Below are 23,450 nucleotides of genomic sequence, written 5' to 3' on the forward strand. Positions count from 1 at the left end.
TTGTAATCATTGTATAACATTTAGGCTGAGCCCAGTGGCTCACACCTGTAATCCCAGCAATTTGGGAGGCCAAGACAGGAGGATCCCTTTTGTCCATGAGTTTGACATCAGCCTGGGAAACACAGCAAGACTCAGTCTCTACAAAAACTCAAAAAACTAGGTGGGTGTGATGGAACATGCCTGTAGTTTCAGCTACTGAGGAGGCCAAGCCAGGAAGATTACACGAGCCTGGGAAATAGAGGCTGCAGTGAGCTATGATCCTGCCAGTCTACTCAACCTCAGTGACAGAGTGAGACCCTATTTCCAAAAAAATTTTTAGTTCTCTATTATATTATTTGAGTGAGTTGTGTTGTTGAATTTGCAGATGTTAGACCAAACTTACTTTCCCATTAAAAAGGGACATATTGTTCATTTTATGTTTATTTTGATTTGATAGCTTTTTGCATAGAATTTGGGGTTTGTGTTCAAGAGAAATATTTGTTCTCAGTTCTTTATTGTTGTAATTTTGTTGTCTGGGTTTTAAAAAAATAATCTGGGTAATGCTGGCCTCATAAATTGAGTTAAACATTGTTATCTCCTTTAATTTTTAAAAGGGTGGTTATAAAATTGCTGTTATTTCTCAATTATGTGTTCCATACAATTCTTCAGTGAAGGCTTCTGGACCTGAAGTTTCCTCTATGGGAAGGATTTCAATTACAAATTCAGTTTCTACAATTCATATGGCTGGCCACATTCTCTTTTTTTTGGGGGGGGGGTCAGTTTTCATAAGTTTTCTTTTTCAAGACAATTGTTCATCTGGTTTTCAAGCTTATTGGCATAAATCATTAATATTTCCTTTCAAGATCTGAAGACTATACGCTGATGGTCTATCTTTTATTCTTAATATTGTTAGTTTATGTCTTTTTGCTTTGATCAATTTTCCTAGAGGTTTATAAAATTTACTGATTTTTCCCATACAACCAATTTTTAGATTTATTAATTTTTTTTAACTTTCTGATTCATTGACTTCTGTTTCATTATTACTTCCGTCCTCTGCATGCTCTGATTTAATTTGTTCCTCCTTGTTTCTTACGGCAGAAACTAAGTTACTCATTTGATACCTTTCTTCTTTTTTAATAGTGGAACTTAAGGATATCAAGTTTTCTCTAGTACTTACTTCAGCTACATCCCATACATTTTGATTTACTGTATTTTATTATCCTTCACTTTAGAAGACTTCTCTTGTGATTTCTTCTTTGACCAAATTGTCACTTAGAGTTTTGATGTTTAGTTTCCAAATACTTGGTATTTTTATGATCGTGTGCCTTCGTCCATTTGGACTGTTGTAAGAGAATATATTACATATTCTGTTACAACATATAACAACATATATATATATATAACAACATATATGTTACGTACAAGTCTGTGTGTCTTATAAACAACAGAAATCTGTGTGTCACAATTCTGGACAGCAGAAAGTTCAAGATCAAGACATTGGCCAAGTGAGTGTGTGGTGAAGGGCACTTCCTGATTCACAGATGGTGTCTTTTCTTGGTGTCCTTACATGGTGGAAGGGGCAAAGGAGCCTTATTCAGTCACTTCTATAAGGGGACTAATCTCATTAAAGAAGGCTCTGCCCCTGTGACTTAATCACCTCCTAAAGGCCCCACCTCCAAACAATATCACATTAGGAATTAGGTTTCAATGTTTGAGTTTAGGGGATGACAAAAACATTCAGTCTACAAGATCATCTTATTGTTACCGATTCCTGATGCATTTCCATAAGGTCAGAAAATATATTTTGTATGATTTCAATATTTTCAAACGTATTATTTTATGGCCTGACATAAAGTTTCTCTTGGTAAATGTATAATTCATACTTGAGACAAGATGTAGTTTTTCACTGATGTGCATATATATATATATATTATATATACATATATAAATCAACTAAGACTGTGTGGCTGATAATGCCTTTTGGATTTCTAGGTCTTCACTGAAATTTTCTTTAGTTTTTAAATTTATTGCTAAAGAGAAAATTTTAACATGTCTAGTCATGTTCGTAGAATTCTCCATTTCTCTCTGTAATTTTGTCCATTTTTTCTTTTTTTTTTTTTTTTTTTTTTTTGAGACAGAGTTTCACTCTTGTTACCCAGGCTGGAGTGCAATGGCGCGATCTTGGCTCACCGCAACCTCCGCCTCCTGGGTTCAGGCAATTCTCCTGCCTCAGCCTCCTGAGTAGCTGGGATTACAGGCACGCGCCACCATGCCCAGCTAATTTTTTGTAGTTTTAGTAGAGACGGGGTTTCACCATGTTGACCAGGATGGTCTCGATCTCTTGACCTCGTGATCCACCCGCCTCGGCCTCCCAAAGTGCTGGGATTATAGGCATAAGCCACCGCACCCAGCCAATTTTGTCCATTTTTTCATGAACTCTGAAGTTATGCTATTGGGCCTATTTCTGACTGCATGTCTTTTTGTTAAATCGACACTTTTGTTATGACATGCCTCGTCTTTATCTCTGGTAATATATTTCATTTGAAAATATATTTTTTACTGATAGTAATATAACTATTTCAGTCTCCTTATGCTTAATGTTTGCATGGCATTGCTTTTTGTGTTCTTGTTCTTTTTTTTTTTAACACCAGAGACTTCAGGAAGACATTGCTTTTTTCACCAATTTTTATTTGACTTATTTGTGCCTGTATTAGTCTGTTTCCACACTGTTATAAAGACTACCTGAGACTGAGCAATTTATAAAGAAAAGAAGTTTAATTAATTCACTGTTCTGCATGGCTAGGGGAGCCTCAGGAAGCTTACAATCATGGCAGAAGGTGAAGCGGGAGGAGGGGTCAAGGGACGGCAAGGGGGAAGTATCACACTTTCAAACCATCATACCCTGTGAGAACTCATTCGCTATCATGAGATCAGCAGGAAAAAAGTATCCCCATGATCCAGTCATCTCCCACTGTGTCCCTCTCTTGACACATGGGGATTATAATTTGAGATGAGATTTGGTTGGGGACACAGGTCAAACCATATCAGTATCTTTATTTTGAAAGCGCATGTCTTCAAAATCACATATGTTTGGATTCTGTATTTTTAACCTAGTCGGACAATCTGTGTCCTTTAACTGGAGTGTTGACCCATAATGGTTTTTATCATTATTTATACCACAGGTTTTTGATCTTCTTTGTTATCTTCTTCTCTCTTCCCCTTGTCCTGACAAATGACTTCTCATCAGTATACATAGAACCAGAAGAAAGAGGAACAACATCTTTAAATTGCTGGAAGAACAAAAAATCAACTAAGAATTCTATGTCCAGCAAAAATGTCCTTTAAGAAAAAGGCAAAATAAAGAGATATTTAGGTAAAAGATAATTATTACACCTGGCATAGTGGCTCATGCCTGTCATTTCAATGTTCTGGAAGGCCAAGGTAGGAGAATCACTTGAGGCCAGGAGTTTGAGACCAGCTTGGACAACATAGTGAGACCCTGTCTCTACAAAAAAAAAAAAAAAAAAAAAATTTAAATTAGCTATGTGTAGTGGCATTCACCTATAGTCCAAGCTACTCGGGAGGCTGAGATGGGAGGATCACGTGAGCTCAAGTGTTCCAGGCTGCAGTGAGCTAGGACTGGGTCACTGGACTCCAACCTGAGCAGACAGAAAGACCTTATCTCAAAAAAGAAAAAAAAAGGAAACTAAGAGAGTTTGTCACCATGTCACCAGCTGACTTCCACAATAAGAAGTGATAAAGGAAATTTTTCATGCTAAATGCAATTTACACCAAGGGGAAAATGAGATTGCCAGAAAATATGAAGATCATAGAAATAAATGGTGGATGGGGAGGCAAAGCAATATGGCAAAATAGAAGGCCCCACCACTCATTCTCCCCAAACCTTCACAGGATCACCAATTTAACGATGATCAACACAGAAAAAAACACTTTCGTAAGAACCAAAAATCAGTTGAACGCTTATAGTACTTTGTCTTAGCTTCGTTTTGCTTAAAGAGGCCCTGAAGAGATAGAAAAAAACCTTGAATCACTGATGCCAACCCACCCCCACCTGTAGGCAGCAGTGGCCTGGTGCAGAGAGCTTCTCTGGACACTGGAGGAGGGGAAGCACAGCAACTGTGAGGCATTGAACTCAATGCTGTCCTGTTGGAGCAGAAAGAAAACTGGGACCAAATTGATCTGATGCCCACCCACAGAGACAGCATTTACACTAGCCCTAGCCAAAGGGGAATCTCCAATACCAGCAGAACCTGAGTTCCTGCAAACCCCACCACCAAGCACTACAGTGCTCTGTGTCTTTAAGTAAATGTGAAAGGCAATCTAGTCCATAAGGACTGCAAGACTTAGGTGAGTCCTAGTGCTGAACTAGGCCCAGAGAATGTGCGCTGAGGGAGCATCTGAACTAGTGAGATGTCATTTTGGGCCAAACACCCCTCTCATAATACCAGGCTGCACAGCTCTCAGCTCCCAATAGACGACCCCTTGCTTCCACTTGAGGAGAGGGGAGAAAAGAGTTGGGAAGACTTTGTCTTGCATCTTGGATACCAGCTCAGTTACAGCAGGATAGAACACTGGTCAGAGTCACAAGAGCCCCATTCTTGGCCCTCACTCCAAAATGGCATTTCTAGACACATCCTGGTCCAGAAGGTAACTTGCAGCCTTGAAGAAAAGGACCTAGTCCCAGCAGCATTCATTACCTGCTAATTGTAGATCCTTTGAACCCAGAATATCTAGCAGCAATGCCCAGTTACTATGCTGAGGGTCTTGGGTGAGCCTCTGAGACTTGCTGACTTCTGGAGAGACGCAGCACATTACCAGCTGTGGTGGCTGTGGGGCAAAACTCTTCTGTTTCAGAAAAGCAGAGGGAAAATAAAGAGAACTTTGTCTTGTACCTTATATGTCAACAGAGTCACAGTGGGGTGCACATCGAGTGCATTCTTGGGGTCCTTGGTTTGAGGATTACTCTCCGGGATGGCATTTTTGGACTTGCCCTGGGCCAGAGGGCATTGTCCTGAAGGGTGAGTCCCAGACTAGGCAGCATTCATGTCAAGCTGACTCCCTTGGGCCTTAATGGAACATTGGCAGTAGTGTGGCAGCACTCCTTGTGGCCTGTGGTGTCAGTGGCTACAAGGTGAGGCTCTTCTGTGTTTGGAAAGGGGAGGGGAGAGTAGGAAAAAACTGTGTCTTGTGATTCGATTGGCAGCTCAGCCACAGTATAATACCACACCAGGTGGAACTTGCAAGTTTTTTTACTAGTCCTTGTCTCCTGGATTATACCTCTGAACACACCCAGGGCCTGGAGGATCTTGCCACCCTGAAAAGAAGAGCACAGGCCTAGCTGGCTTTGCCACCAGTTGATTGTAGATCCCCAAGGCCTTGAATGATCATAGACGGTAGCCAGGGAGTGGTTACAGCAGGTCTTGGGTGAGACCCAGCGCTGTGCTCACTTCAGGTCTGACCCAGCACAGTCATAGTCGTGGTGGCCACAGGAGTCATTCCGTCCCCAATGTTAGGTGGCTCAGGACAGGCAGAGAGAGACTCTAATTGTTTAGGAGAAATTAAGTAAAGAGAACAAGAGTCTTTGCCTGGTAATCTAGAGTATTCCCCCAGGTCTTGACCAAGATCATCAAGGCAGTACCCTATGAGGTTGCAAAAGCCACAGTATTACCGGGTTTGGTATGCCCCCTAAAGCAGATACAGTGTAGATCATAACACCCAAGTTCTTGCAAATATCTGAAAAGTCTCCCCAAGAAGGATGGGGTACAAATAAGTCCAGACAGTGAAACGTGTAATAAATACCTAACTCTTCAATGCCCAGACACTGAAGAACATCTTCCAGAATCAACACCACTTGGGAAAACATGACCTCATGAAATGAACTAAATAAGGATCAGGGACCCATCCTGGAGCAACAGAGATATGCGACTTTTCAGACAGAGAATACAAAATAGCTGTGTTGAGGAAACTCAAATAATTTCAAGATAACAAGAGAAAGAATTCAGAATTCTATCTGGTAAACTTAACACAGTGATTGAAATAATTAAAAAGAATCAAACAGAAATTCTGTAGCTCAAAAATGCAATTGGCACAGTGAAGGATGCATCAGTCATTTAATAGCAGAATTGATTGAGCAGAGGAAAGAATTGGTGAGCTTGAAGACAGGCTATTTGAAAATACACATTCAGAAGAGACAATGGAAAACAGAATAAAAAACAATGAACCACATCTGCAGAATTAGAAAATAGCCTCAAAAGGGCAAATCTAAGAGTTATTGGCCTTAAGGAGGAGATAGAGAAATAGATAGGTGTAGAAAGTTTATTCAAAGCAATAATAACAGAAAACTTCCCAAACCCAGAGAAAAATACTGATATTCAAGTACAAGAAGGTTATAGAACACCAAGCAGATTTAACCGGAAAAATTACCTCGAGACACTTAATAATCAAACCCCAAGGTCAAAGATAAAGAAAGGATCCTAGAAGCACCGAGAGAAAAGAAAAAAACGACATATACTGGAACTCCAACAAGTTCGACAGTAGACTTTCAAAGGGGAAACCATACAGTCCAGGAAAGGGTGGCATGACATATTTAAAGTGCTGAAGGAAAAAACTTTTACCCTAGAATAGTATATCCAGTGAATATATCCTTCAAACATGAAGGATATAAAGCCTTTCCTAGACAAACAAAACTTGAGGGGTTTCATCAACACCAGACTTGTTCTACAAGAATTGCTGAAGGGAAGATTTCAATTAGAAAGACAGAAACTTTAATGAGGAATAAATAATCACCTGAAAGTTCAAAACTCACTAACACATGGCCTAACAATAGTAAGTACACAGAAAAACAGAGAATATTATAATACCATCACTCTGGTGTGTTAACTACTCTTATCCCAAGTAAAAAGACTAAATAATAAACCAACCAAAAATAATAACTACAACAACTTTTCAGGCATAGTCATTACAATAAGATATAAACAGAGACAACAAAATGTTAAAAAGCAGGGGGACAAAGTTAAGGTGAGTTTTTATTACCTTTCTTTTTGCTTATTTGTTTATGCAAACACAGTTAAATCATTATCAGGCTAAAATAATGGGCTATAAAATAGTATTTCCAAGCCTCATGGTAACCTCAGACCAAAAAATATGCAATAAATACACAAAAAATAAAAAGCAAGACAGAAATCATATCACCAGAGAAAATCATCTTAAATAGAGGAAGACAGAAAGGAAAGAAGGAAGGAAGAGAAGACCACAAAACAATCAGAAATCAAATAAGAAAATAACTAGGTCGTGGCTTATTAATCATAACATTGAGTGTAAATGGACTAAACTCTTCAATGAAAAAACATACACTGGCTGAATGAATGAAAAATGAAGACTCATTGATATGTTTCCTACAAGAAACACACTTCACCTATAAAGACACACATAGAGTGGAAATAAAGGGATGGAAAGGAATAGTCCCTGCCAATGGAAACCAAAAAAGAGCAAGAGTAGATTTCAAGACAAAAACTGTAAGAAGAGACAATGAAGGTCACTATACAATGATAAAGGGGTCAATGCAGCAAGAGGATATAACAATTTTTATATATATGCACCCAATACAGGAGCACTGAGATATATAAAGGAAATATCACTAGAACTAAAGAGAGAGATATGCCACAATACAATGATAGCTGGAGACTTCAACACCCCACTTTTGCACTGGACAGATCTTCCAGACAGAAAATCAACAAGGAAATATCAGACCCAATCTACAGTGTAGAACAACTGGATCTCGTAGATATTTACAGAACATTTCATCCTACAGCTGCAGAATACATATTTTTTCTCCTCAGCACATGGATCATTCTCAAGGATAGACCATATGTTAGGCCACAAAACACATCTTAGAGCATTCAAAAACTTAAAATAACATCAAGCATCTTTTCTGACCACAATGGAACAAAACCAGAAATTAATAAGATAAATTTTTAAAAGTACACAAATAAATGGAAATGAAACAATATGCTCCTGTATGACCAGTAGATCAATGAAGAAATTAAGGACATACCTTAAGATAATAAAAGCCATCTATAATAAACCCACAGCCAACATTATGTTGGATGAGGAAAGGTTGAAAGCATTGCCCCTGGGAACTAAAACAAGACAAGGATACCCACTTTCACTTCTATTCAATGTAGTACTAGAAGTCCAGCCAAAGTAATCAAATAGGAGAAGGAAATAAAGAGCACTCAAATTGGTAAAGAGGAAATCAAAGTATTTCTGTTTGCTGATGATATAATTGTATACCTAGAAAACCCTAAGGACTCATTCAAAAAGCTCCTAGAACTGCTGAATGAATTCAACAAAGTTTCAGGATACAAAATTAATGTACAGAAATCAATAGCTTTACTATACACCAACAGCAAGCAAGCTGAAAATCAAGAACTCAACCCCTTCTACAATAGCTGTAACAAAAATAAAATCCTGAGGAACATGCCTAATCAAGGAGATGAAAGACCTCTACAAGGAAAATTACAAAACACTGCTGAAAGTAATCACAGATGGTGCAGACGAATGGAAACACATCCCATCCTCACAGATGGGTAGAGTCAATATTGTGAAAATGACCATACTGCCAAAAGCAATCTACAAATTCCATGCAATTCCCATCAAAATACCACATCATTCTTCAAAGAACTAGTAAAAATAATCCTAAAATTCATATGGAACCAAAAAAGACCCTGCATAGCCAAAGCAAGGCTAACCAAAAAGAACAAATCTGGATCTATTACATTACCCAACTACAAACTATACTATAAGGCTGCAGTCACCAAAACAGCATGGTGCTGGTATAAAAACATGCATATAGATCAATGGAACAGAATAGAGAACCCAGAAATAAAGTCAAGTACTTACAGTCAACTGATCTTTGACAAAGCAAACAAAAACATAAACTGGGGAAAGGACACCCTATTCAACAAATGATGCTGGGTTAATTGGCAGGCCACATATAGAAGAATAAAACTGAATCCTCCTCTCTCACCCTATACAAAAACCAGCTCAAGGTGAATCAAAGTCTTAAATCTAAGACATGAAACCATAAAAAATTTTAAAAGATGACATTTAAAAAACCCTTCTATACATTGGCTTAGTCAAAGACTTAATGACCAAGAACCCAAAAGCAAATACAACAAAAACAAAGACAAATAGATGGCACTTAATTAAACTAAAAGCCTCTGCACAGCAAAGAAATAATCAGCAGAGTAAACAGACAACCCACAGAGTGAAAGAAAATCTTTACAATCTACACATCCGACAAGGGATTAATATCCAGAATCTACAAAGAAATCAGCAAGAACAAAACAAACAATCCCGTCAAAAAATGTGCTAAGGACATGAATAGAAAATTCTCAAAAGAAATATACAAATGGTCAACAAACATGAAAAAATGCCCAACCTCACTAATGAGCAGGAAAATACCAATCAAAACCACAATGCAATAACACCTCACTCCTGCGAGAATGACCATAATCAAAATATCAAAACATAATAGACGTTGGCATGGATGTGGTGAAAGGGAATACTTTTACACGCTGGTGGGAATGTAAACTAGTACAACAACTATGGAAAACAGTCTGGAGATTCCTTAAATAACTAAAAGTAGACATATTATTTGATCCAGAAATCCCACTATTGGGTAACTACCCAGAGCAAAAGAAGTCATTATAGGAAAAAGATACTTGCATATGCATGTTAATAACAGCACAATTGGCAATTGCAAAACTATAGAACCAGCCCAAATGCCCAACAATCAACTAGTGGATAAATAAAATGTAGTATATATATATATACATATATATATATACACCATGGAATACTACCCAACCATAAAAAGGAATGAAATAATGGGATTCACAGCAACCTGGATGGAAATGGAGACTGTTATTCTAAGTGAAGTAACTCAGGAATGGAAAATCAAACATGGTATGTCCTCACTAATAATTGGGAGCTAAGCTATGAGGATGCAAAAGCTTAAGAAGGATAAAATGGACTTTGGGGACTCGAGGGATAGGGGGATAGGGAGGTGAGGGATACAAGACTACACTTTGGGTACATCATGTGCTGCTTGAGTGATGGGTGCACCAAAATCTCAGAAATCAACACTAAAGAACTTATTCTTGTAACCAAACACCACCTGTATCCCCAAAAACCTATTGAAATAAAAAACAAAAAACAAAGCAACCACACCCCCCCGAAAAAAAGAAATACAGAAGAGCTACATAATTGGGGAGAAATATCATGTTTAAAGATTCAGTATTGTTGAGGTACCAAGTCTCCTAAAATTGATCTGTAGATTAAACGCAATTCCAATCAAAATCCTGGCAGGCCTCAACCTAAAAGTTTAAAAAATATAAAATATAAATAAATCCTGGCGTGCTTTTTAAAAAAGAAATTACCAAGCTGATTTTTCAATTTATATGGAAATCTGAAGAACTTTAATAGCCACAATAATTGCTTTAAAAAAAGAAAGGGAAAATACACACTACCTGATTACAAGATTTACTGTAAATCTCCGGGAATCAAAACTGTGTCATTGGCGTAAGGATAGCCAAGAATCAGTGGAACAGAATAACAAGTAAACATGTAGTTTTACATGAGTAAATAAGATGTAGTGTTTTACATGAGTAAAACTACACATATATTTCTCTGAAAAAATGCTTCAAGGGAAAAGAATTGTGTTTTCAACAAATGGTATTGGGAAAAAATGACAAGAAAAAGAAGGAACACTGTATCCAAAAACTAGCTTGATATAAATCATAGATGTAAACATAAGAGCTAAAGTTGCTAGCCTTCTAAAGCAGTGCTGCCCAATAGATTATAACCTGAGTCACAAATGTGAGCCACATCACTAATCTTTAATTTTCTAGTAGCTACATTTTAAAAGCTAAAATGTAATCAGTAAAATTAATTTTAACAATATGGTTTTTTGTTTTTTTTGTTTTTTGAGACAGAGTCTCATTCTGTTGCCAGGCGCTGAGTGCAGTGGCACAATCTCGGCTCACTGCAACCTCCGACTCCCGGTTTCAAGCAATTCTCCTGCCTCAGCCTCCCGAGTAGCTGGGACTACAGGCGCACGCCACGGCGCCCAGCTAATTTTTGTATTTTTAGTAGAGACAGGGTTTCACCATGTTGACCAGGATGGTCTCGATCTCTTGACCTCGTGATCCGCCCGCCTCGGCCTCCCAAAGTGCTGGGATTACAGGCTTGAGCCACCGCGCCCGGCCCAATATGGTTTTTTTTTCTTTTTCTTTTTTCTTTTTTTTTTTTTTTCTGTAAGTAACTTAAATGAAGCCTGGAAACAATATGTTTTAATTTAACCCAATACATCCAATATGTAATTTTAGCATGTAATCAATATAAAAGATTATTGGTATAGTTAACATATTTTTCTCATGTGGGGAACGCTCCCGTGTGAGGCCCCCTGAAAATGGGCCTCACAATACGGAGGGCTGGAGCCCAGACACAGTGTCTCCAGTTGAGGGAGTCGAGCTATCGGAAAGCAGGAACAGAGAAAGACTTAGGTTAAAGTTAAACTTGTGGGCAATCGCCAGATGGCCATGCAGTCATGAGATGCATTGTGTACGATAACTGAGTTTTCTACTAAGACATGTTTTACGTATGTGATAATTGAGTTTTCTACGAAGTCATGTTTTACGACTTTGCTGATTTTCTCTAGAAGATAAATGACTTACCCTTAGATGAGATAGTGTGACCACCTGTTCTGGTTAATTAAATGACTTGCCCCTAGATGACATAGTGTGACTACCTGTTCCGGTTAATTGTGTATCTGACCTTTCCATTGTTCTTACCCTATGATGTTGATTTTTCTACTTTAAAACTTTCTGTACCCCTTTGTCTCACGGAGACACATACCTAAAAAAGATATATATACTGACCCTGAGCACGAATAAAGTTGTTGGTGAAGCATACGCTTTTCAACCCTCCAGACCCCATCTGTCTATCATTCTTTGTCTTCCACGCACCCCCCTACCCAAGTTGGAACCCTCTTGCATGTTGAGAGCTCCTGGCAGACGTGCTCCCGATATTCTCATACTTAGTCTTTCTTGAAATTATTCCTTGGAGCCTCCAGGGCTTAGAAATTCCTTAATTTTACATCCTGCCCCTGTCAAGATTTTCCCCTAGTTCCGGGGACTCTAGGGTTTGCAGAGACATCAGTACCATTTACATTTCCAATTCTGGGTGCAGGAAAGAAAGAGTACAGAGTACAGTCGGGGCTGGGACCCACCTCAGCCTCCTCCTTTCCCAGCCATCCTCCACACACCCTCCCCTCAAGCTCAGGGTTTCATGAAGCGCCAGTCACAGGTTGGAAGCGGGAGATACACAAACCGAGACCTCCGTACCCCGCCTCAGGAAGTCCTGACATTTACCCAGCCCCACTCCTGCCGCAGCCTGGGTGCTTTCCCAGGTGGAGCCCCACGTCTGCAGAGAATGATTCTGGAACACACCTCCTCCCAGTAACCCAGGGCTTATTCCATCATCTGCTTCGGGAAATCTCACACCGATAGTAATAACTTAAAATGCCCCTGGCTCCTTCATCTTCCTCGCCTTGCTTTTCTCTTAGTCATTCTTTACTTTGGGACATCCCTGTAGCTGACTTCAGTGACTTTTATTGGCCGTATCTTTCAACTGAAAGTAAATTCCTTGAGGACCGCGATTTTTGCCTGTTTGGATTTGACCCACGCGCCTAGAAGAGCGCCGGACAAAAAGGTGCTAAATAAATCTAGAGACAAGGACCTCTTAAAGTTGAGTCTGGGCTGACAGGTCGGTATTTTCCCAATACGTGATTTTTTAGGTTCGCAGGGGGTGTGGGGGGAGGCTTACCGGGGGGGCGAGTGCAGCCTCAGTGACAGAAATCCCCGCGCCGCCTCCTGCTGCAGACCCCGCTCCTCCTGCGAGACCCCAGACTAAGCCCTACCCCGAGCTGCCTGCGCAGCCTCCAGACAGGGGTCGCGGGGTGCTTCGAGAGGGAGTCTGGGCCAAAGCGCCAAAATCCGCCGCTGTCGCTCAGCCGCAGCCTGTTTGGCGCTGGGGAGCCTCTCCTGGTCCGTGACCGTCGCGAACAAGCAACGGGAACAGAAATTTGATTAGGGTCCGGGATCAAGGACCTTTAATCAGGGATTGGAGATGGCAGGGGGCGAGGATTAAGGAATGTAGACAGCAGGTCCTGTCTGCTTAGGTCGCAAATGGGAAGAAGCGGAACGCCGGGGTCCAGGGAGTGGCTGAGGGACAGCCCTCCGGGATCCTAGAGGGTGTGGGTTCTGATGCCGGGTCCTTCAGGTCCCGGGCGTGGCGGAGGGATCGCCCTCCGGTTCCCGAGGGATTGGGGGCAAATGCTCGGCCCAGTCTGATCCCAGACATCCTTGTAACCCAATATAGTTACAGTTCCGACGCCGCGTCCTTCCCGGGTCCCTCCACACTAGGGTTGCAGACTCAACTGGTGGATTCCGGGGAGGAGAAACCTTCCTCCCTAGAAGCAGCAGAACAAATTTTAGGGACTCGGGAGTCCAAGACCTCATTCCAAAAACACTGAGAGATTGCGTACTGGGAGCACAGTATGTCTGTGGGGTCAGCCCCGACCTGGGAACCAGATCTTAGGGCCTGCAGACCTCCCTCTGCCTTGAGGTCGGAGTCCACAGTGTCTAGCTGGGAGGAAACAGCTGTGCTCCAGGATTTGGAGAAACCCGACGCGGGACCCGGGCGCCCCGGTGTGCGCGGAACCCGGTTCTGCAACTGGGAACCGAAGGGACCCTGGGGAGGTCCCGCGTGGGGAAGCGAAAGGGGAGCTGAGTGTCTGTCCTTAGTCCTTCGGCCACACGGGGGCGCGGCCGCTCCGCGCTCGGGTTCTGATGAGCCGCTCCAGAGAGATCGGGTCGGTGTGAGTAGGGCAGAGATTGTCGATCCAGAAAGGATGCATCAATGAGGTGGGGCTGGGGGTGACCAGGGGGTGGAAATTCCTTCAGAGAAGCTCTGGACTGCGCGGGGATCCGGCTCTGCCGAGGAGAGGAGAGCTCTGGAGCTGCCTGACTCTGAGGCTTCCCTCTCCTCCTTTCTAACCCTCTCTCCAGCCTTTTGATGGCAACACTACAGGAAAATGGAAAATTGATCATCTTTTTCTTCCACTCCTTAATCCTTTACTGAGTGATGCTTTTAAATAATTTTATTTTAGAAGAGTTTTAAATTTACATAAAAGTTGCCAAGGTAGTACAGAGTTGTCATCCTCTCCACAGTCAGCTTCCCCTGGTGCTAACATCTCGCATTGCTGTGGTCCATGTGTCACAGCTAATTAAGCCATTTTGATACCTTATTATTTACTAAACTGCAGACTTTATTTGGAGTTCATTAGCGTTCCCCTGATGTCCTTTCTGTGTTCCGGGATTCCATCGAGAAAATCACATTACATTTAGTCTCCTTCATGCCTCCTCGGCCTCCACTGGTCTGTGACAGTTCCTGAGATTTTCCTAATTTTTGATGCCCTTCACAATTTTGGGATGTACTGATCAGATATACTCTAAAATTTCCCTCCAATTGAATTTAGTTGAGGTTTAGATCATGATTAGACTTCAGTTATAGATTTTTTACATAAGGTGAAGTGCTCTTCTCCAAACACCTTATCAAGGTTATATAATATCAATTTGATGTGCCACTGTTGATGTTGAAGTTGATCACCTGGTATTTTAGCCTCCTGTAGCTGCCACAACAAATTCCCACAAGATTGGCAACTTAAAACAACAGAAAATTATTCTTTCACGGTTCTGGAGGCGGCAACTCCAAAATCAACATGCAGAGCCACACTCCCTGTGAAGGCTCTAGGAGCTGATCCAGTCCTTGCGTCTTCCAGCTCTGGTAGTTGCAGGGCATTCGTCAGCGTTCCTTGGCTTGTAGCCCCATTGCTCCAATCTCTGCCTCCTTCTTCAGGTCGCCTTCTCCTCTTCTGATTCTCTCTTCTGTGTACCTGTTAGGAAGACACTTGTCATTGGATTTAGAGCCCACCCGGTTCATCCAGGAGGATCTCCTCATTTCAATATCCTTAGTTTAATTATATCTGCAAAGGCTGTTTTTCCAAACGAAGTGGCATTGACAGCTTCAGGGGACTAGGACATAAACATATCTTTGTGGGGACCACCATTCAACCCACTACACCTGGCTAAACCAATGTGTCCCAGAATGGCAATCTACCAGTGCACCCCATGTTACAATTCTCATTCTTATTCCCAAATAAACCACATATTTTGGACATTTCTCTAATGTCTTTTTTTTTTTTTTTTTTAGGTTGAATAATCTGGTGCCAGAAGTGCTCCTGAAGAAAGATTTCCTTTGGAAGAGATTTATACTGTGTTTGTTGCTTGATTTTTTCCCCCTCTGTTTCTGAACATCTTTTAGGAGCAAAATTTACTTTCTAAAAACTGGGAATGAGTCAACCCTTTAAAAGCTGTTCGGGCTGTTGTCATCATTCTATGAGGGACTTCAGCCTCCCCAAATAGAAATTTTCTGTCATCGGGATAAACTGGTACATGAATAAACAAGATTACCATTAGACGGCGGGCCAGTCTCAAGAAAAATCTGGAGAAAATGATGACAGGATAGACAATTCGAGCACAAGCTGCTCACCAAGTAAAAACAAAAAAATCCTATGCTAGGGACACTGTTAAAAAAACAACTCACTCCAGTTCTTACCATTTCCTCATGGGGGTTATAGAATTTTTCTTTTGCTGTTGAGAAATTAATAGCAGGTAGAACAGAATGCCAAAATTCCAAAGAATGCAATATAGACCCTCTTCTGGGACTTCTGTCAGCTATATGTTCAAAAATTATGGTTGGTGGCTCATGTCTGTAATCCCAGCACTTTGGGAGGCCAAGGTGGAAGGATTACTTGAGCCCATGAGTTTGAAACCATCCTGGGCAGGATAGCAAAAGCTCATCTCTGTTTTAAAAAATTAAGGCCAGGCGCTGTGGCTCATTTCTGTAATCCCAGCACTTTGGGAGGCAGAGACAGGCAGATCCCCTGAGGTTGGGAGTTCAAGACCAGCCTGACCAGCATGGAGAAACCCTGTCTCTAATAAAAATACAAAATTAGCCAGGCATGGTGGCGCATGCCTGTAATCCCACCTACTTGTAAAGCTGAGAGGCAGGAGAATCACTTGAACCTGGGAGGCAGAGGTCATGGTGAGCCGAGATCCTGCCATTACACTCCAGCCTGGGCAACAAGAGTGAAACTCTGTCTCAAAAAAAAAAAAAAAAAATTAATTAAAATAAATAAAAAAGAAAAAAATTAAGGACCTTTCTTGTGTACGTTTTTAAATCAATGGATAGAGTACACCAAAGTTAATTTAGATCTTCAGTGGCCATCCTTGTGGTCTTTTGAGTTTCCCAAACTTGTCTTTCTTAAAACAAAACTAGAAGACCACAGTCCTACAATTAAACAATGTGAATGTGAGGTTTACTTTGCTTGGTACCTGAAAGCTTCAAAGTACATTTAGGATTTGAAAATTGCCTCTCTCTAAGATTCTATCATGAAATTAACCGAGACCAACAAAGAGTTAAGAAAGAACAATAAGGCTTTAGGGTCCCTGATTCTTTCCTTTCCAGATGAGATTAGGAAATCTTTGGCTGAATTACCTTTCCCTCCAAGTCCTCCTCTTCCAATACCCCTGAACCTAGACTGTTAAAACTTATCCCCTTAAACTTACTGATGATTTCCTAAAACTAATTTTTTTTTTTTAGAGCAAGGCTGGACTTTGAACCATTGAGAAGTAACTCCCAAGGGCCACTGAGGACCCTTACCCATTTGCTGATTAATTGAGCACAGCACTTCAGCTTCTCAGCCAGATTTTTCTAACACATACCAGTTGGTTCACATACCTGTTGGTGAAGGGCAGGGTCAATGCTCTTTGATGGCCAATGCTCATTGGTGTGACACTGGAGAGAAGGGGATGTTTAGGCAAAAACGCCTTTAAAGACTATGATTGATAGAGCCAGAAGCATAGAAAAAACGCATGAGGCAATACTTAAGGCTTTTTCTAAAACGTTAGATACCCAAGTACCTAATGAACTAGTTTACAATCATTACACTTGGATCCGGGTTGTGTTCTGCATATCCTATGGATGTTAAATCTGCTTGGGTAGCCTTTAATTCTAAGTTTGTGAAAGGCTTTTCTTCAAAACGTTCTGAGCTTGGTAAAAGAGCCAGCATGAAATGGGAAACTATGCCCACTTCTGATCTTGTCCATTTGGCAAATCAGCTGCCTGTCCCCTTGAGGACATTACTAAGAAATCTGCTAAAAAAATTTTTTTTTTGTTTTTTTGGAGACAGTCTCACTCTGTCTCCCAGGCTAGAGTGCAGTGGCACAGTCTCGGGTCACTGAAACTTCTACCTCCTGGGTTCAAGCAATTCTCCTGCCTCCACCTCCTGAGTAGCTAGGATTACAGGTGCTTACCACCATGCCTGGCTAATTTTTTGTATTTTTAGTAGAGATGGAATTTCACCATATTGGACAGGCTGGCCTCAAATTCCTGACCTCAGGTGATCCGCCCGCCTCAGCCTCCCAAAGTGCTGGGATTATAGGCTAAAATTCCTAATCTCCAATTACAGGAGACACAGCCTGGGTAATAGGGCAATACCTCATCTCAAAAAGAAGGAAGAAGTTAGAAGAAGAAGAAGAAAAGAAGAAGAAGAAGAGGAGGAGGAGGAGGAGGAGGAAGAGGAAGAGGAAGAAGAAGGAGGAGAAGGGGAGAAGGAGGAAGAAGAGCAGGAGGAGGAGGAGAAGGTAGCATGCCTACAACCTACAAGATCACCAAAATAGCCTCAAAGGGGAAAAATCTAAGAGTTATTGGCTTCAAAGAGGACATAGAGAAAGAGTTGAAGTAGGAAGTTTATTCAAAGGAATAATAATAGAGAACTTTCCAAACTTAGAGAAAGATGTCAATATCTAAGTACAAGAAGGTTATAAAACACCAAGCAGATTTAACCCAAAAAAGACTACCTTAAGGCATTTAATAATCAAACTCCCAAAGGTGAAAAGTAAATAAAAGATCCTAAAAGCAGCAAAAGAAAAAAGCAAAATACAATAGAGATCAAATATATCTGGCAACAGACTTTTCAGTGCAAACCTTCCAGGCCAGGAGAGAATGGCATGACATAAAGTACTGAATGAAGGAAAAAAATTACCCTAGAATAGTATATCCAGTGGAAATAACCTTCAAACATGAAGGAGAAATAAAGATTTTCTTAGACAAACAAAAAATGAAGGATTTCATCAACACCAGACATGTCTTACAAGAAATGCTAAAGGGAGTATTTAATCAAAAAGAAAAAGATTTTAATGAGCAATAAGAAATCATATGAAGGTACAAAACTCACCGGTAATAGTAAGTACACAGAACAAACACAGAACATTGTAACATGGCAAATGTGGTGTGTAAATTACTCATATCTTTTTTTTTTTTTTTTTTTGAGACGGAGTTTCGCTCTTGTTACCCAGGCTGGAGTGCAATGGCACGATCTCGGCTCACCGCAACCTCCGCCTCCTGGGTTCAGGCAATTCTCCTGCCTCAGCCTCCTGAGTAGCTGGGATTACAGGCACGTGCCACCATGCCCAGCTAATTTTTTGTATTTTTAGTAGAGACGGGGTTTCACCATGTTGACCAGGATGGTCTCGATCTCTTGACCTCGTGATCCACCCGCCTTGGCCTCCCAAAGTGCTGGGATTACAGGCTTGAGCCACCGCGCCCGGCCCCAATTACTCATATCTTAAGTAGAAAGACTAAAAGATTAACCAATAAAAAATAACTGTGCTGACTTTTTAAGACATAGACTATACAATAAGATATCAATAGAAACAACAAGAGTTTAAAAGCAGGGAGTGAAGTTCAGATGTAGAAATTTTATTAGTTTTCTTGGTGCTTGTTTATTTATGCAAACAGTGTTAAGTTGGTATTAGCTTCAAATAATGGGTTATAAGATATTATCTGCAAGCTTCATGGTAAGCTGAAATCCAAAAACATACAATGGACACAAAAAATAAAAAGCAAGAAATAAATCAAATCACCAGAGAAAAATCACATTCACTAAAGGAAAACACAAGGAAATAAAGAAGAAAGAGAAGACCACAAAGCAACCAGAAAAAAAATAGCAGAATGTCCTCACTTATTAGTCATAACATTGAATGTTAATAGACTGAACTCTCCAGTCAAAGGCAGAGTGACTCAATGGATAAAAACAAAAAACAAGGCCCAATGATCTGTTGCCTATGAGAAACACACTCGCTTATAAAGACACACATAAGGCCGGGCACGGTGGCTCAAGCCTGTAATCCCAGCTCTTTGGGAGGCCGAGGCGGGTGGATCACGAGGTCAAGAGATCGAGACCATCCTGGTCAACATGGTGAAACCCCGTCTCTACCAAAAATACAAAAAATTAGCTGGGCATGGTAGTGCGTGCCTGTAATCCCAGCTACTCAGGAGGCTGAGGCAGGAGAATTGCCTGAACCCAGGAGGCGGAGGTTGCGGTGAGCCGAGATCGTGCCATTGCACTCCAGCCTGGGTAACAAGAGTGAAACTCCGACTCAAAAAAAAAAAAAAAAGACACACATAAAGGGATGGAAAAAGATCTTTCATGCCAGCGAAAACCAAAAAGAGCAAAAGTAGCTACATTTATACCAGACAAAAAAGATTTCAAGACAAAAACTATAAGAAGAGACAAAGAAGACCACTATATAATAATAAGGGGGTCAATTCAGCAAGTGAATATAACAATTATAAATATACATACACCCAACACTGCAGCACCCAGCTGTATAAAGCAATTATTATCAGAGCTAAAAGAGAGAGAGAGAGATCTTAGTACAATAATAGCGGAAACTTGAGTATAGTAGGAAAGGACACGGGAAATGGATCTCCCAAACCCCAAATACAGGAGGAAGGAGGTTATTACAGCCAGGAGCTGAGGAAATGATCTGTCCAAATTCAGCTCATCTAACAAAGGAAGGTTCTGCCTTTATTAGAGGCTTATACTTTAGATATTACACGTGGAAGAATCCTAGGCTTATAGCTTTAGAAATCACATTTGAAAAGGATCTTGGTTTACAGCTTCAGGAATCACATATGAAAGGGTTCAGTTTACAGCTTTAGGACTCACACGTGAAAAGGTTTCTGATCTTGTTTTAAGTAAAAATAGTGCCTTCCAGAGAGTTTCCCCAAGACCAAGCCTGCCACGTACAGGAAGGTGAAACAGGAGGCGCCAGTCAGCCTTTTCTTCTATTGAAATGCAGTGCGATAGTCAAAGGGGAAGTTGATCTCAGATGCTTGGGTCTCCCTCTTCACCTAGTACAATAATAGTGGAGACTTTAGCACCACACTTTCAGCATAAGAGAGATCATTTAGACAGAAAATTAACAAAGAAACATTGGACTTAATCTGTACACTAGATTAAACTAAGACATAGTTATAGAATATTTCATCCAAGAGCTGCAGAATACACATTCTTCTCCTCAGCACCTGGATAATTCTCAATGATAGGCTAAATGTTTGGCCACAAAACAAGTCTTAGAACATTCAAAAAATTGAAATAATATGAGACATCTTCTCTGATTACAATAGAATAAAACTGGAAATCAATAACAAGAGGAATTGTTGGGAACCAGCCCAACCCTGTGTGTAGTGCCCCGTGGATGCCCCGTGTCCCAGCGGTGATGAAGGAGTGAGAAAAGAAATAAAGACAAAGGCACAAGAATAGAATTTTGCAGCATGGGTCCAGGGGTCCAATGCACTCGTGGATCACTGGCCTTGAGCTCTGGGCTCCAAGCGCTTTTACTAGGTGTATTATCTATTAATCTTGCTGGCTGTGGGGAGGGGCGTTGAAGAGGAAGATGGCTAGGGGAAGAGCACGTGTCTGCAGCATTCAATAGCAAATATGGTTCTTCTAAGAAATGCTAAGGACACTGAGGCTTTACCAAGCATTGCCTCTCCAGGAGCTTTGACAAGAGAGGTGCAGGGGATAAGGCCCATAAGGTCTGACCACACACAATGCATCAAGGGGCTTTTATCTCCCGAGCATTGTGGACCCAGAGCAATTGAAATTGCTCCATATTCTGAGAACATAGGCAGAGCCTGTGGCATTCAGGTGTCTCTGTCCTGCAAGGCTTTCCCGCCTTACTAGCACCCATCTGCGAAGACCCTCCCAAGTCTTAAGAGCAGATGTTGCATTTCCTTCCCAGAGTCTTTTGCATAAGCTCCCTTTATGACATCCTCACACAAACTCTACGCTGGGAAGAGTCCTGGGACCAAAGCAGTTTTTCTTTTTTCTTTTTCTTTTCTTTTCTTTTCTTTTTTTATTTTTATTTATTTATTTATTTATTTATTTATTTTTTTTTTTTGAGACGGAGTTTCGCTCTTGTTACCCAGGCTGGAGTGCAATGGCGCGATCTCGGCTCACCGCAACCTCCGCCTCCCGGGTTCAGGCAATTCTCCTGCCTCAGCCTCCTGAGTAGCTGGGATTACAGGCACGCGCCACCATGCCCAGCTAATTTTTTGTATTTTTAGTAGAGACGGGGTTTCACCATGTTGACCAGGATGGTCTCGATCTCTTGACCTCGTGATCCACCCGCCTCGGCCTCCCAAAGTGCTGGGATTACAGGCTTGAGCCACCACGCCCGGCCTTTTCTTTTCTTTTCTTTTTTCTTTTTTGAGACGGAGTTTCGCTCTTGTCACCCAGGCTGGAGTGCAATGGCACAATCTCGGCTCACCACAACCTCCGCCTCCTGGGTTCAAGCAATTCTCCCGCCTCAGCCTCCTGAGCAGCTGGGACTACAGGCCTGCGCCACCATGCCCAGCTAATTTTTGTATTTTTAGTAGAGACGGGGTTTCACCATGTTGACCAAGATGGTCTCCATCTCTTGACCTCATGATCCACCCCCCTCGGCCTCCCAAAGTGCTGGAATTATAGGTGTGAGCCACTGCATCTGGCCCAAAGCAGTTTTTCTTTTCTGCTTTGCAGCCACACCGCAGTGTTCCGCGGTTGTAGGGCGCTCTCTGGTGGCCTTTACCATAAGCCTCCTGTTACCACTTGATCGCTGCTTTTATTTTACTGCACCATAGTTTGGATTTGATCCGTGGCACAAATCTCCGTGTATAGAAGGCAAAGCAAGCTTGTAATCATTTAACTATAAGTAACACAGGTCTGCCCCTGGCCATCTCTTCCCACATCTCCTCCCTTCTTTTTAGCTAAGAGGGTGAAAGCCATCATGGCTTGTTCATGTCTTTGGCTGTCTCTCTGAAATTTTGTGCTGCATCTGTAGAGTAAAAACAGACAGAATAAACAGACACCTGATAAAACAAAATTAGCAATTGTGGATCCTCCAAGAGTTTTAACCCACTTGATAGGATTCAGGCTTGAAAGCTCATCTGTAGCTCCTTCCAATATATCAACTGCACGTAAAACATTTAAATGAAGCTGCGAGGCCTGAAAAATCTGTTCCTTTATTTTGGCGACGTCCAATGTTAAGTTGTCCTCATTCCTGATAAGTGCCTCCTTACTTGTTCTCAATGATGTTCATTAGAATTATAGGTATGAGGGGTAATACAATAATCAAATGTGTTCCAATCACAATTTAATTGTAATCTGTGTTCTAAGCTCATTATTCGATCTGCCATCCAAATTACAGTCTGTCAAAGATCATTAATTTGATTTGCCAATTTTTGATCAATTCTTGTTTGAGAATTCCAAAGCCTAGAAGAATTTTCCTGCCAAACATCCACATAGTGGGCAGTTTGAACTGAGGCGTGCAGAGCCACTTCTGTAGCTGCAGCAGTAGCTGTCATGGCTATAATCCCCATGATAGCAGCAATCAGCATAAATATGAATCTTTTTGATCGATTTAAGACTCCTTTTAGTACCTCTGATAATATGTACTGAAGGAGAGGCTTCCCATGGTTGGTTAAGAGTTACTGGAATCCACACTCCTTCTCTAGCTCTGACTAGCAAAATAGTATCTTCAAGGTTAAATGTTGAATCAATACAAGTAAACAATTTACAATTTTCACAGATAAGGATTTCAGTATCAGGTCTAATTCCTGAAGATCCAGCAAGGACAGCAGCTGTTAGGGGTTGAAGGGGAGATTGGTGGGGCAACTGTGTAGAGGAAGTGGTTTGATTTTCCTAATGTATGTGGAAGCGTGTGGTGTCAACAAATAGCCTGCTACGCCCATTTGTAGGGTGGGTGTAAGTAAGCATGATGAACTAGGAGGAGAATCTGAGGCACAAGGAGAGGGTAACCAAGGATGAAGTGAGACACAGGGAAGGTGTTTGCCTAAGCAAGAATGGCTGTTAATGTTTTTGAGATTATTAGTAGTGATAGAGGGTTTATCAGCAAAGCGGAGTAAGTGTGCCC

The sequence above is a fragment of the Sapajus apella genome, unplaced genomic scaffold (assembly GCF_009761245.1).
Source record: "Sapajus apella isolate SASKATOON/1434 unplaced genomic scaffold, GSC_monkey_1.0 scaffold252, whole genome shotgun sequence".
In the NCBI taxonomy this organism is placed as follows: Eukaryota; Metazoa; Chordata; class Mammalia; order Primates; family Cebidae; genus Sapajus; species Sapajus apella.